General features: G+C 35.8%; 1 pseudogene; it reads left to right on the top strand.

The window, feature by feature from the left end:
* Positions 1-1,343: 1,343 nt before the first annotated feature.
* Positions 1,344-14,891, top strand: part of LOC109113622 — a 55,888-nt pseudogene continuing 42,340 nt past the window's right edge.

The raw sequence follows: 14,891 nt of genomic DNA on the forward strand, positions 1-14,891 counted from the left end.
ATTGTGAGATTATGCGCAATTGAACCAGGATAATACAGTTATTATGCAGTCCTGTTTTTTCTCGCCTGCCTGAGACTGAATTTTTATTCCCGTTGATATAGACCCAATTAAGCAGACAACTGACCGTTGTTAGTCTTCCTTTACTGTTGTGTGCAGTTTGACATGCTTTGATTTAAACTTTGTGTACAAAACACATCTCAAATTTTAGTTATTGCATGTGTTGATGTAAATACACATTGCAATTGTTTCCGCAGCAGTCGTGATAATTGTGAGTGTTATGCCATGTGTTATGCAATGCGGATATTGTGAAAAATCAGAGCAATGATCCTTATGTTTTGTACATTCGTATGTTGCACAAGAGACAAAATCAGGGTTTCCTGCAGTCTTAAACAGCACATGAAAAACTCTCAATTAGTTCTCCAATGAGACTCTTGTAGACTGAAGGTCTCAGTGTAATGAGACAGCAGGGTAAATAGATGCAAACGCTACAAAGGAATGTTAAGAAAGGAATGGCCCATTTGGGCAGCTTGGACAATCACCCTAGTCTGTCCAACAGGTGTGGAGTGGAAACAGTCTCAAACACCCTGAAATATAAATAGTTCTGCTGTGTTTCCCAGTGAAAGAATGTGCCATCTGAATAGGGGTGAGTGTGTTTGTTGATTTGAACCGTGAGCACATTTAATTTTATCCCCTCAAGACCTTGGCAACAAATACCAATCTATATTAGTGTATAGCATTTTATAGTAGTTTTTTTTAATTATTAAAATTATTTAATTTTTTTAAGCAAAAAAATAAGAGTATTAATATTTTAAAATAAACTTTACATCATATTAATACCAATTGTATTTGCTTATATACGTATATATACATAAGTATTGCTTATATTTATGTACTGTATATCACCTCCATTCCTACTGGGAGATCAGGGCTAGTTATTGTCTCACTTTTTAGTCCAGTACTTTACATTTCATGTTCATAAGTCAGTTTAAAATATACATGCATATACATTTAAGTCCTTAAAAAAAGAAAGAAAGAAAGAAAGAAAGAAAGAAAGAAAGGTGCAAAAAGAATGCAGAGGCATCTAACCATTATTTTGGCCAACAAATAATAATAAATAAATATACAAAAGTTTAGAACTACTTGCTCTGGGGAGAGGTATATAGATTTTTGTATCATAAAAGGTCATAAGTTATAAAAATAAGTAATTTCAGATAACATTTTTCCATTTACAGTTTGTTTTTTCCTGGCAATTAAGGTTTAAAAAAAATCTATTTTATTTCAAATGTACAAACTGTACAATTAAAAACAAATTGTTTGAATATTTTCAGAATTATTTTAGAGGAATTCCTGGCCACTAAAGGGTTAAGACACTTTTCACCCGTGTGACAACTAGCCCCGGTCTTTCCTTCATATACTTACAGTAGAGAGTGTGGCTTTGAGTGGGAGGAGCCAGTGTCGCGCGCTCTCGGACTGTGATTGCGTGCGCTTCTCCGCGGATCTCTGGAGGGAGCCCTACTTGAGGCAGTGAGATCACATCCTCGCGATGCAGCTGCCAGCGAGTCATACAGCGAATACGAGTTCATAACTCCGGCTCAAATCTGCGACATACGCGCCAGCCTTGCAGGACTACCGCGTAGAGACATATAAACGCGTTGAATTCAGATTGTATTCGCAGGTTCTTCCAGTCATTGCTGGCTATGGAATGCGGTTTCACTTAAATACCTCCCCTCCTTTTTCTTAGTGGGGTCGCGCATTTTGTCTCGGCTAGTTGTGTCGGATCTATCGGTTCATTGTGTGAAACCGAGCGCCATGTGGGCCAGGAACGATTTTGAGGACGGATTCGACGCTTATAAGATAGGTAAGAGCCTAGCGCTTGTGTAATGACACACTGTAAGCCAGATATGCTCATAGGAACAGCCATATTTGATCGCGTGTATTGTTGTTTCGCGCTCTTATACTGTGATATATCCGATACGTGATGTTCCGTTATGAGCGTGCTGATGTTATTGAATTGTGATGGTTTGCCAGCATCACTCGTGTCACCTTCAGCTTTGTCTTTGGGTCAGGTATGGACACAAGGGTCTCTAACGTCTTCTGTCTCTTTAATAGGGGGGTCTTTTTAATATATGCATTGCTGTGGCACACAGATGGCATATACAGAGAGAGAAAGAGAGAGTGGTGGTATAATGTTTTCCCCTAAAATAAACAAACAATATTGTCGTTTTTCTAAAGCAAAGTATTAACTTACTTATCTAGAATATTTATTTTGTTTATGGTTTGTCGCTACTATTAATGTTGGCTGTATGATAAATAAGAAACAACTTGAATTTTATTTTTAAATATTATTTAATTATTTATAAATGTGTTATTATATTGCTTTAAAATGTGATTTGCATAGTTGTATTTTTTTTCTCTCAAATATTGAATTATAAATTGCTTACACGTGTCTTTAGTCCAATCTTTCTTTCTTATTCTTTCCTTTTTAAACTAATTGTACAGTGGTGACTGTAAAATCCAAACAAACACGTGCTCAGTATTTAGTAGCTTGTGTTTTTACACTTTGTGTTTGAAAGTTGTTTTAATATTGAACAGTGATGCAACAGATTCCGACTAGACTGTCTGCCAGTGTTTTTAATAATTCATATCACGTTGCATAACTGTTGGTGGTCTAGAAGTTGCTGGAGCCTCATCAACAACAAGCCCTGTGTTTACCCGGGATATTTACAGATCTGCTACTCTGTCACGATGGCTAATTTGGATCACTTTCATACGAACTGTTACGGACTTGAGGTTTTCCACCCAGGCATTATGGAGAGCTAATTTTGGTTCTGACTTTAGTGATTTCAGCTGGAGCTTGGCTTCTGAACTCTTGAAGGTTTGAGATTCATATAAAGCATCTGAAGTATTTTTTGGTTTTCTGTTTACTGCTGTTTCAGGGAAAAATGCTTCAAACTCAGTTTAGACTGAGTATAGAATTTGCTGACTGTACCTGAAAGGAAAAGGATGATGTTTATACTTTCCACAGTTTTAATAACGAGTTAATGATCAACTCAAAAATGTATCTGTTGTAGTTTTTCATCACGAATCAGCATTAAGGGTTTTTTTTTTTTTTCTCCACTATTTGGAAGCAAATCAAAATGTTCAGAGATGTTGGCAAGAGAGATTATATATTCCACTTTTTTCCTGCCAGGCATTACGGGGGACAGCCTAAATGGTGGTGTCTAAACGGATTACACCTCAGAATAGATTAGGCCAGCAGATATTGGGGACGAGCCCTCTAGGGCAAATCTGACCATTTGGTTCACTGAACTTCACCTTGTTTTAGTGGTTTGGTAGTTTTTGGCCCAAAAAATGTTAGAGGTGATATTTGTATAATTCTATTTTTTTTTCTAAACTACATTAACCGTTTTGTTTAGTTTGTGTTTACCGTTTAAAAGTTTGAGGTCAGTAAGATTTTTAAATGTTTTTAAAAGAAGTCGTTTGTTTTACAGTAAAAACACTAATGTTGTGTAATATTGTTACAATTTGAAATAAAAATTAATATTTTAATATATCTTAAAATGTAATTCATTCCTGTGATGTTAAAGCTGTATTTTCAGCAGCCATTGCTTCGGTAAAATAACATTCTAATATGATAATTTAGTGTTTAAGAAACATCTCTTATTATTATTATTAATGTTGAAAACAGTATTCTTTAATGAATAATACGTTCAAAAGAACGGCATTCATTTGAAATAGAAATCTTTTGTAACATTACAAATGTCTTTACTGCCACTTTAGATCAATTTAACGTCTCCGTGAATTAATTTAGTATTAATTTATTTTAAAAGTCAATAAATAAATAAAATTGTACTTACCCCAGGCATCTTAATGGCAGTGTATATATGTATATAAGTGTATAAGATACTAAAACAAAACTATAAATTTTAAAAAACTATTAATAATCAAACAAATACTGTTAATATTAATAATATAATATTAATATCACTCATATATGAGTCAAGCTCAAAAACCTTAAGTACGTAATTTTCCTCTTTTTTTCAGATTTCCATGACATTTGGTTTATTTGGCTTTTCCTTAATTTTTTTTAATTTTCCTTAGATTTTTATTTATTGTTTATTAATGATTCTGAATAAGAACCGGTTGTTGATTCTCAACCCTATGTTTGTTCACATTCATCTTATTTCATCGACATTGTGTTTGTAGTGTCTATCTGAGATTTGCGGTCCCTCAGAGTTGCTTTTGTAGTGTCCGGTTGCACTTCTGTGTAGTTTTTTGAATGCTCACTTAACTAAACGACTTTCATTGTGAATAAACAAAGTAGTTTAAATGCTGATACAGTTTGAAATCATGTGTTTGTTGGACATGACATCCCACTGTTTGTCGTCTCTTCTTCCGTGGTAACCCTGTTCTGTTTGTCTCCTAGGTTCGAGCACGTCCTCTCCTGGATGGGTCCCTGGCTGCGACTCGGCATGGCAAGCTTCCTCTTCCGCCGCTGGCATTAGCAGCCGCGGGCGACGTCACAGTGCTGCCTCGGACAGTGGCGATACCGGCATCGGAACCTCGTGTTCTGACAGTGTAGAAGGTACGAGACGTTTATGAACAAACCACATGTGGCTCGGCTGACCAGCTTTAATCTGTTTTGTGAGGTGTGAAACGTGTTATTGATCGGCTGTTTGTAATTCATGCCTGGTTTTCGCAGTCAGACGTTTTCTAGCAAGCTCATTACAAAATCAGCCCGAAGTCATGACCCGTCTCCTCATGCTTCGCTTTAGTCAGACAAAACCTCAAATAGGATCGGCTTTAGTTTCGCCGTGACCAACAAATAGAGATTTTAATGCTTTAGCGAGGTCAAACCAGGGCATTCTTCCTGTTATTTGTCAACCACTTTGATTTTTTAGATGTTTTTTTATTATTTAACATGTTAGACAGTATAGGTATTATAAGGCCAACCATATGCATAATTTTCTCTAAATTATTCTAAACCAAGAGTTTAGTGACTGATATGGATGCCTGCATTTGAAAAGAAAAGAAAGTGAGCGCAGTATATATTTTATTTAAAATGTACTCTTTTATTTTATTATATTTTAGACTGTAGTTTATTCTTTTGATGGGAAAGCTGAATGTTAGTGCAAGAGAAAAGAATGAGGGGAAAGTCTTTTTTCTGTCCAGGAATTTGTTATTTTGTCTTTGCAATGAGAAATGATAAAGTTGACTTAAATTTCTTGTTTGATTTTTACTGACATTTAGTATAAATGTTAGTCTACTCTTAGTATAGGCAAAGCACTGTAAGGTTTCATCGAAGATAAAAATTTTATTAGACTATTTAGTTGTAAAATTGGCAGTCTTGGATTGGGTATTCTAATGTCTCACCATTTGTGTGTGTTATAAATCTTAGCCTGGAGTTTTGCAGTAACCTAAATTGGATGTACCTATGGTTAATGTAATGCCTTCAAGGTTGGGGAGATGAAAATTATGGACTAAAGGCTATTAGGGTTTTAGTTGTAATGGTGATTGATGATGATTGTCAAAACAAGCACACCAGTTTATACCTGCCTGTATTTCTTGCATAGGAACTCTAATATGGTCATACGTATTCAAGTGTATATAACTACCAAGAGCTTAGTAGCTCTTATCAGCAAGGCAGCTCAGTCACTACATTTGCTTTAGAACGCTTCATGCATTATGCAGGAGAATTCTGGCAGTGCCTTTACATTAATGTTCACAACAAACTCATGGAATACATTTTCAAACACAAATTGAACATCACTTAAGTTTAGCAGCACTAATGAGCTTTATTTACTAGATGCTGGTGGTCAGCAGTGTTGGGGTTAACGCATTACAGTTAACGCAAGTTATGTAATCAGATTACTTTTTTGAAGTAACTAGTAAAGTAACGCATTACTTTTCTGAATTTAGATGGAAATATCCGTGTTAGGCTACTTTTCAAATGAGTAAGGCCACTTTGTTTCCAATGTATTGACTGACAGCTCTCGTGTTGCCATGTTGAGAGAAATCGGGAGTAAGTGCAGAGGCGTTGTGTGTGCTGTGTGAACATGATGTTACTGTAGTTCTAGACTAAATATGAACATGCATTTTCTCATCTCACTGCACAAAAACAGATTCAGTATTCCACAAAACCAATAAAAACCTTTAAATGCAAACTTAGAATATTACACACCAGTTAAATATGTTAAATAACACAAATATAATTTATGTATTTAATCCCATTTTACTAACCAATGCATTTGCTTCTGATCTTCGATTATCCAATTCAACCATACTGAGCAAAAAATGACACAATTTTGTTTCATTTTTATTGCTTTATAGTGTTAAACTTTCATCTCCTGCATCATATTCTTCATGCAATTTATTTGAGCAGCGCCATCTACTGTACAGACATGAATTTACATTTTTATATTCAGCCTGAGGCATATTTATATCACTTTTGGTGTGAAAGGGCTTTTACATTTGTAAAAGAAGAACTTTTTTTTTTAATTAAAAACAGACAAGCTGCCCAGATAAAAGATTATTGTAAAAATTGTAAGTAAAGTGAAGATTTACTATTTTATTTAGTTAATTAGTTACTTTTTTTAGGGAGTAACGCAATATTGTAATGCTATGTGCGCATCCGTGATAGTTACACTGTGGGATGTGCGATGTTTAGTATACTGATCGTTATATTTATACTTGGCAACGCTGGTTCAGGTGGAGCGGCATTTTCTACACAGAGCCGTAATTCACTGACAGTCTACACAAAATCGGCGATTCTTTGTCGATTTTGAAAGCGATTTTGTGTAGATTGTCGGTGGACTACGGCTCTGTGTAGAAAATGCCGCTCCACCTTGAACCAGTGTTGCCAAGTCTGCGGTTGTTTTTCCATGTCCGCGGGTTGAAGCGACCCCAATACCAATAACGTGATATTTAGCCCCTAAAATGAGAATTTTACCAAGGCAACCCTGCCAAAAAAATTATATTTTAACCCCGAGATGCAATTTTTATCGGGGAACCTCCTGGAAACGCGATTGGGCTAGTTTTGGACTAGTTTTGAGAAGCGACTGGGGAGGATTTGTTGTGAAAACCTGGCAACCCTGATCTGAACGCACGTGCTGGAGATATACTACTAATTACAGGAGCGTCTTTACTGATGAGATGCGCATGAAAATCGTATTCGATTTGTTGCACAGCCCTACATTCTAGGTAGTTTTGGGTGTTTCCTAGGGTATTGCTATGTGATCAAAATGTTGTGGTCACTAAACCAATTTTGCAGTCCCTCCTTCAATAGAAATCTGTGAGGTTTTGTTCGCCCCTGTTCTGTAAACATAATTGATGCCTAGGGTTATGATGGATTTGTGCTATGGTATATCATGTCTTTTCCAGTGTGAGCTCCCAGCTGGAGGCACACCATTCTGCCCTACATTTCAGCAGCCAATAGCCAACATCCCTCTCTCACAATCCTCACCCTGCTTCCTGTCCCACTGCTGTCTAAAGGGAGTTGACGTTTGCCTGGCTCAGTGCCCTAGAAAGACAAAATCAAGCCCGTCTTGCCGTCAACCGGACTGTGGTCATGCTCGTATTGATCACAGCTCGCTGCTTTAATTGATCTCTTTATCATTAGCGCAATAAATACGCCTCTGCTCAGGGCTCAAGTCAAGGTCAAGCCACAGGCTGTTCATGCATTCTGTTGCGATTCTGGCTTTTGCGAAAATGTATGATTTCATCAAAATGCCCCAAATGGTACAAGAGTGAGTCCAAACCGGCTCAGTCAAGCATGATCTCAAGACTGTCTCAGTGCCGATCTGGATGCAGGCAGCCAGCATGAGTTGGCTCCAGAAGTAGGGCAGATCTGCTATGGAAACATCTGTAATCGCTGTGTAGGATGAGAGCCGTGATATCACTGCATGGGAGAGAAAAGAACTATGACCATCCCTGCACTGCTAGACATGATGACTAATCTGCACAACTTCATCTTCAAAGCTGAACTTTAATGACTCTCATTCATAAGTTTCCATAGCATGTTTATTAAATATTTTCAGCTGATCTGATGATGCAATCAATAATAATGCCACAGATTTCCCCCTCAAATAAGTAACTAAAGTATAGTTTGGCATGATAATCCCTTAAAAATATAAACAAAGGTTTGCGCTCATTTGAGTAATTTTTGCACCACTAGTGTTAACAAAAGGAATTGCGAAAATAATGATTGTTCTCATATAGGTTTCCTGAACACTCCCTTCATTTGTCATTGGTTGGTCAAACAGACGAGTCTGTGTGTTGCTGTGTTAGTCTGGTCAGGCTGCTCAAACAAACAGAGCAATGATAATCAACAAAGAAATGTCTAATTAATAGTGTACATATTTACATATTAAGTTGGGATATTTTTAACATCCAAAAAGTACATTCTTCAGCTTTAATAATAGCTATTAATTCAATTTTCATTAAATACAACCCTATGCTGCTTTTTGAGCCTGTAAACAGGGAAAGTTAGTTATTGTTTGTGGTTTAGTTTTGTTCTAATAAGTACTGATTTTCTTTTTTAGTAAAATAACTAGTTTAATGCAAAGTATTACAGTTTCACTGCAGTGAGACAAATGTGGTTTTGCAGAAAATGCACCGTCAAGCTTTGCAGAGCGGAGGAAATCTGATAAAAAGGCTTACGAATGATTCTCCAAAATAAGCCTCTTTGTTTTAATCTGGCCATGTTGTACTGTGCTCAAGGATGGTTTTTATTCAGGTCTACCCCTGAAGTCCTTCTCTCCTGAATCTTTCTTTCATGAAGAATTCTAATACAAGCTCACTGACTGTAAGCTACATGAAAAAGAATACTATTCTGGGAGACTCTGTAAAACCTCTATATCTAGTTTTCAGCTTACAATTGGCTTTATTTCATTTTCATTCTATAAAACACTGAAACAGTCTGGTACATTTAGCCATAATGTGCAGACTGCAGCACCCTATAATTTAATAGGTACTGTTCCATTTCCTTTTTTCTGGGATGATTTAAGTGGTCTAGATAAGTTTTTCCCGACTTTTTCTGAAGTTTTAGAAATACAGAATGAATTTTATATACTGTATATATATAATATATGTTGAGTTTGATAAGTTTGAAACTCGCCTGTTATGTTTGGGAGTCACTGATCTAGTTTGTCTTTTTTGCATGTCTATAACAGTGCTATTGCAGACTGCTAGTCAAAGGCCTTAGCTTTTTCTGTGTTTTTATACTGGGGGTGTGCTCTTCTCATGTGGATTTCATAATTAGCCGACGGCCTCATTACGGTTCGTTAGAAAGTGCTGTATATCTATGAGCCTGGGGACATGTCCTGCATCGAGGACATCCTGTCATATTGTACTCAGTCACTTTGAGTGCATGCGACCTCAGATGCAGAGTCACCAGGCCTCAAGCCAACTGGCATAAAAAAAGACTTATGAATTCAGTACAATTCGATTTAGATACACTTTAAATGGAGATTTGGTTTTCTGACTGGTGAAATAGCCTGTTTAATGTTGAATAAAATTAGGGATTTACAGCATAACAGTATAATATAAATTATTGTTGGACATTAGTGATTTTATTTATATATTTAGTTTTTATTCATCAGTTGATAAGAGACATATTGGTTTTGGTATTAGATTCTATATTTGTTGTCATCTATCTTCAAAAACTTTTATAATTTTATTCTGTTAATTGTAATCTATGAAATATTTAAACTTGTAACTGTTTATAATATTTTTAATTATAATGCTGTGAAGCCTGTGCATTTAAATCTATTGATTTTATTTTACAAAGAAAAATCAAAGTTTTTTTTTCTTCCTTTGAACTATGAGAAGTTGCATATGAAGTAATTTGATCAATCTAATGAAGTATTTGTAACCTGTCTGCAGGAAATTGCTAAATCTAAAGGTTGCTTGATGGTAATCAGTTGTCATCTTGTCCTTTGGCCCCTGATGGACTAGAGACAGAGCAACTTTTCCTTGTAAGACGTCTTCATTCTCAAAACCCTGTCCTGCCAAAGTGGCAGGCTTTCCTGTGACACCTGTTTAACTTTGAGAAAAGTGCCAGAGACTTGTCCTCTTGCAGATTAATTGACCTACTTTCATCCACCTTGAGGATCAGAATTCCCTCTCTCCAAAATGAGCTGCCAGTAGCTGACCTAGAAGAAGGCACAGGAAATTCCTTTCGTTTTGAACCAGGACGCCGCATGACCTGAGTCACTAATTATACCTTTCCATGAGCAGCAGTAGCACATTTGTAATTACCCCTGGGGGGTTCATGGCTCCTCTCGGGGACTTCGTTCAACTCTTGCATTGGATTGATGTTAAGAGAATGACATAGCTAATCTTAATTCATCAAGAATCATGTTCATTGCCCCACTTGCCATACTTCTGATCTGAGTGTTGTTTTTGCCAGCTACTCATGGTACATGCATTTCCATGGAGCACTTACGCAACGTAGTTCAGGACGGTAAAGGTGTCATCTTGCTGTGTGTGGATCAGCTGTGTCGAAAGGAAACCTGAGTCGCATGACTTATCAGCCGAGAATAAACACAGAGGTGCCCTAAGACTTGCTGGAAAAGATGCCTTGGATGCCACTGAAGCATCCATAAATACACAAGAAGCAAGTGACGTGCATGCCAGTGTATTTGTGCTGCTGTGCTTTTGCGTGGTTTTTTAACCTTTTGACAGCACTATGTCACACATCAGTGCTTATTTGTAGGAGAGAATCCATTGTCTGTGTATTTAATGACAAAATATGTATCTGTATTCAGATTACACCAGATGTAGGGTGGGTTTAGACTAAAATCCCATTTAAGATGTAGTTCTGTTCCATTTATAGTTTTCATGTAGCAAATATGCATTATATATTTGATAAAGATTGTAATAAAAACAGAATACACTATTTTATGTAAAATAAAGCTAAAAATATTTTTATTTTTGAATATAATTATTTAGTTATTTGTGCTTTAATTTTTTATTTTAAACCAAAAGTGTGTCAAAATTAAATAAAAATAACAGTTTAGGTATAGATCTATTCTATTTATAATTTCCTTACAGAAAATGTGCATTATATATTGCATAAAATAATTAGTGCTTATAATTAAAATAATTAATTTTAATCGCATCCAAAATAAAAGGTTTATTTTTGCTTAATATGTGTGTTCTGTGTATATTTATTATGTATGTATAAAGACACACACAGTATATTTTTGAAAATATTTACCTGTATTAACATGTCTATATTTACATTCATATAATTTATATTATAAATATATTTAATATATAAAAATAACATATTTTTCTGAAATATATACATGCATGTGTTTGTATTTATATATACGTAATAAATATACACAGTGTACACATATATTATGTAATATATACGTAATAAATATACACAGTGTACACATATATTATGTAATAGACAGCACTAAAAATAATGTATTTTTTCATAACAATCGTTTTTATAAAAAGTTTTAAAAAAATTATTATTATTATTGTTCAAGAATAGTTATTAGTTTTGAAGTGATTATTCAGTTATCCATGATTTGAATAGTGCTATTTTAAGCCAAATGTCTTTCAAAAACTGTTAAATAATCTTTATAAGTTGCTACAGTTGAAAAAAACTAGTATCAATCCAGTGGTATCAACTAAATCTCTCTCTTCAAATCTTCACTGAACATCTCAGTCCCAAGAGAATTCTGGGTCAAAGTGTTACCCTCTATTAGATTTGGGCTAGATTAGCTCCTGGCACTGTCTGATTAGCCAGTTGGGACTAGTGTATTAGCATTTGACTGAGAGTTGGGTAATGCAGTTAGCATGATTAAGGGGGGTATTGTTTGCTCATGGCCTTCTGTCTTGTACCCCATAACCCCACCCCGAAACATATTTCATATGCCAGCTGCTCCCAACCCATCGCGCTAATGATGGCTTAGACACTGAATGACGTGACATTCAGCCAGCCAAGTATGGTGACCCATACTCAGAATTAGTGCTCTGCATTTAACCCATCCGAAGTGCACACACACAGAGCAGTGAACACACACACACACTGTGAACACACACCCGGAGCAGTGGGCAGCCATTTTATGCTGCGGCGCCCCCGGGAGCAGTTTGGGGGTTCGATGCCTTGCTCAAGGGCACCTGAGTCGTGGTATTGAAGGTGGAGAGAGAACTGTACATGCACTCCCCCCACCCACAATTCCTGCCGGCCGAGACTCGAACTCACAACCCTTCGATTGGGAGTCCGACTCTCTAACCATTAGGCCACGACTTCCCCACTGAATGAGGAATGAGTTTGACACAACGCTGCATTAACATTCTCTTCTTAGTTTACATGAGAGCCAAAACTGTTTTCCTCAAGTAACTGCTAGATTTTTGGGTGTGTTTGCAAGTGTAATAAAGATATGAAGTATTTTGTCAATGAATATCTAATGAGGTATATGGTAGGCTTATTAAATTTCCTAATTGCTCATATCACCTCATGCATATATGCAAGACGAATTTGTTAATTTGCCTTGCAGATGTGTCCTGTGCATTGCTTCATGGCGGTTAGCCTAATAGCATTTCCTCCCAAAGCCAAAAACAATCACTTTTTTTATATCAGTAACCGTCCAGCTAAATGTACCGCTACCAAAAAAGCCTTACCCTAAGAGTCCTCAACCTCTTTAAGCATATCAGAAAGTATTCTACTTTTCAGTTTTGACTAGCCACACTTTGAGTAGCTTGGACTTCTTTGAGTGGTCTTGGTAAAACTGTTTATTTATTTATTTGTTTATTTATTTGTTTATTTATTTATAATATAATATAAAACAAATGTTAAAGATTTTATTTAAATATATAAATATTTGCATTTATTTATTTATTTTATTGACAGACATATTCTATAATTTGGTGGTAACTGCACACAATACACATGAAAATATACCAAGATATATATATATATATATATATATATATATATATATATATATATACACATTTTTATTTTTATAAGAAATACATAATGTACACACATAAATTTAAAATAAATATTTTAAAATCTACAATTTAATTGTGTATATATATATATATATATATATATATATTTCATTTAAAAGAAATCATTACTCCATCATCTCATTTGAAAAAGATTTTTTTTTTCTAATTTAAATAAAAACATTATAATTGGAATAACTGACAATGACTGAATTATTGTTAATTAATGCACAACCTATTTGGAAATTTGCCACGATGTGAAATGTCTTTGCAAAAACTACAATTTCTTAATTAACACCTAACAATCTACATATTAAAGAAAGCTTGTAGACTGTATGACCTTAAGTCATTTTGGGTCGTTTTTAATTGTATTGTGTGATGTATCTTGTGAAGCCCCCTGCCTGATTTCCAGAATGACTTTACTCTGGCATCAGCTTTGAGACATCTGGAATCTGCATTTACTCATCTGACATGTTGTGTTGTGTTGAAATCTCAGTGGTGTCAACCAGTGTTAAAAATCCTGCCAGCCAGAACTCACGCACCGTTTCAGCTTTTGGCAGAGGCATCAGGATTTTCTGTGCATGTGAACACCGGCTTAATCAATTCTGAATTAAGGGCCTAGCAGAGCGTTGATTAAATCACACCCAAATAGGATTTTCCATCACAACTCCATAACTTGGAGAACCAGTCTGTGTAGCAAGCGGATGGTTAGTAAGACGCTGTGTTTTTATAGATGAGGGCAACGTGAAAGGATGGAAGTCTGTCTGTGTGAAGCTTTCTAATTACATTTGGAGTGCAGCCACACTTGCACTTGGAAGCTCTTGCCTTGACCTTTTTTAATTAATAATCTCCATGGCTTTTAACCGCACAACCAGGAGGGGCTAACTTGCGGTTTTTCTCCCTGTTGAAAGTCGACTGGTTTAGTACACAGCATATCTTGATCGTATTATGGAGGACAGGAGACGGTAAGGACTTCCTTATGAAAATAGAGTAGTCTATGTATAAGACTAGTTAAGGTCAGTATTAGAAATCACATGGAGGTGGTAACTGGCTGAAGGGCGAGTCAGCCAGACGAGAAACAGCATTCAGAGCCTTTTAGTCTTATTAATGTTGTATTTCCAAATGATTTGGGATATTCACTGAGGTTTTTTTTTTTTTATGTCTGAAACTAAATCTTGCTATTTATGATATTTATGACAATAATGTTGTTTAGTCGAGAAATGACGCAGCTTTGAAGCCTCCAAGCTCCCCATGTTGGTGACCTACATTTTCTGTCATAGCTGTTTGCTAGTATTGGCTGTTCCATGGGTTTCAGTTCAGTAGTGAGTTATCTGGTAAACAGGAAGCTATGTCAGATCACTGAAATATCACGCGGACACTTCCTGTGGACTGATATCTGTAGGGGTGTTTATGGAAACCATGCTTTTATTGTTTTAGTATCATTTTGGGAGTGTTTCTTTCTCTACATCTGTTTTAATTGGTTCGTATCATGAAGACTCTTAACTTGCTTCTCATCAGTACTTTGCACTACTAGGTAACTACAGTTAACCGCAGATCCCCCCTAGCTTTTTAATGTGGTTTTGTTGTTCTTCTTCATTATTAAAATGATTTATCAGTATTTTGCCACCGAGACTGGTTGACTAGATGACTGTGTCATCCAACCAGTGAGTTGATTAGTGAGCTTGATTATTGATATTTTTCCTCTTGTTTTTCTCTATATTCATCTGTTTTATAGCATCATCACAATCTAAGTAGCACTTGGTAACAAATTCTTGATCTTTAACTATATATTTCAAGGCATTTATTGTGAGTCCAAATATTTTTAAGCTCAGTTTCATGTGTGTGTGTGTGTTTGTGTGGGCTATCTGAGCTATTGCAATTTTAAGACGACTTATAATGTAAAAAACTGTTTATAATTT

The sequence above is a fragment of the Cyprinus carpio genome, unplaced genomic scaffold (assembly GCF_018340385.1).
Source record: "Cyprinus carpio isolate SPL01 unplaced genomic scaffold, ASM1834038v1 S000006759, whole genome shotgun sequence".
Lineage (NCBI taxonomy): Eukaryota > Metazoa > Chordata > Actinopteri > Cypriniformes > Cyprinidae > Cyprinus > Cyprinus carpio.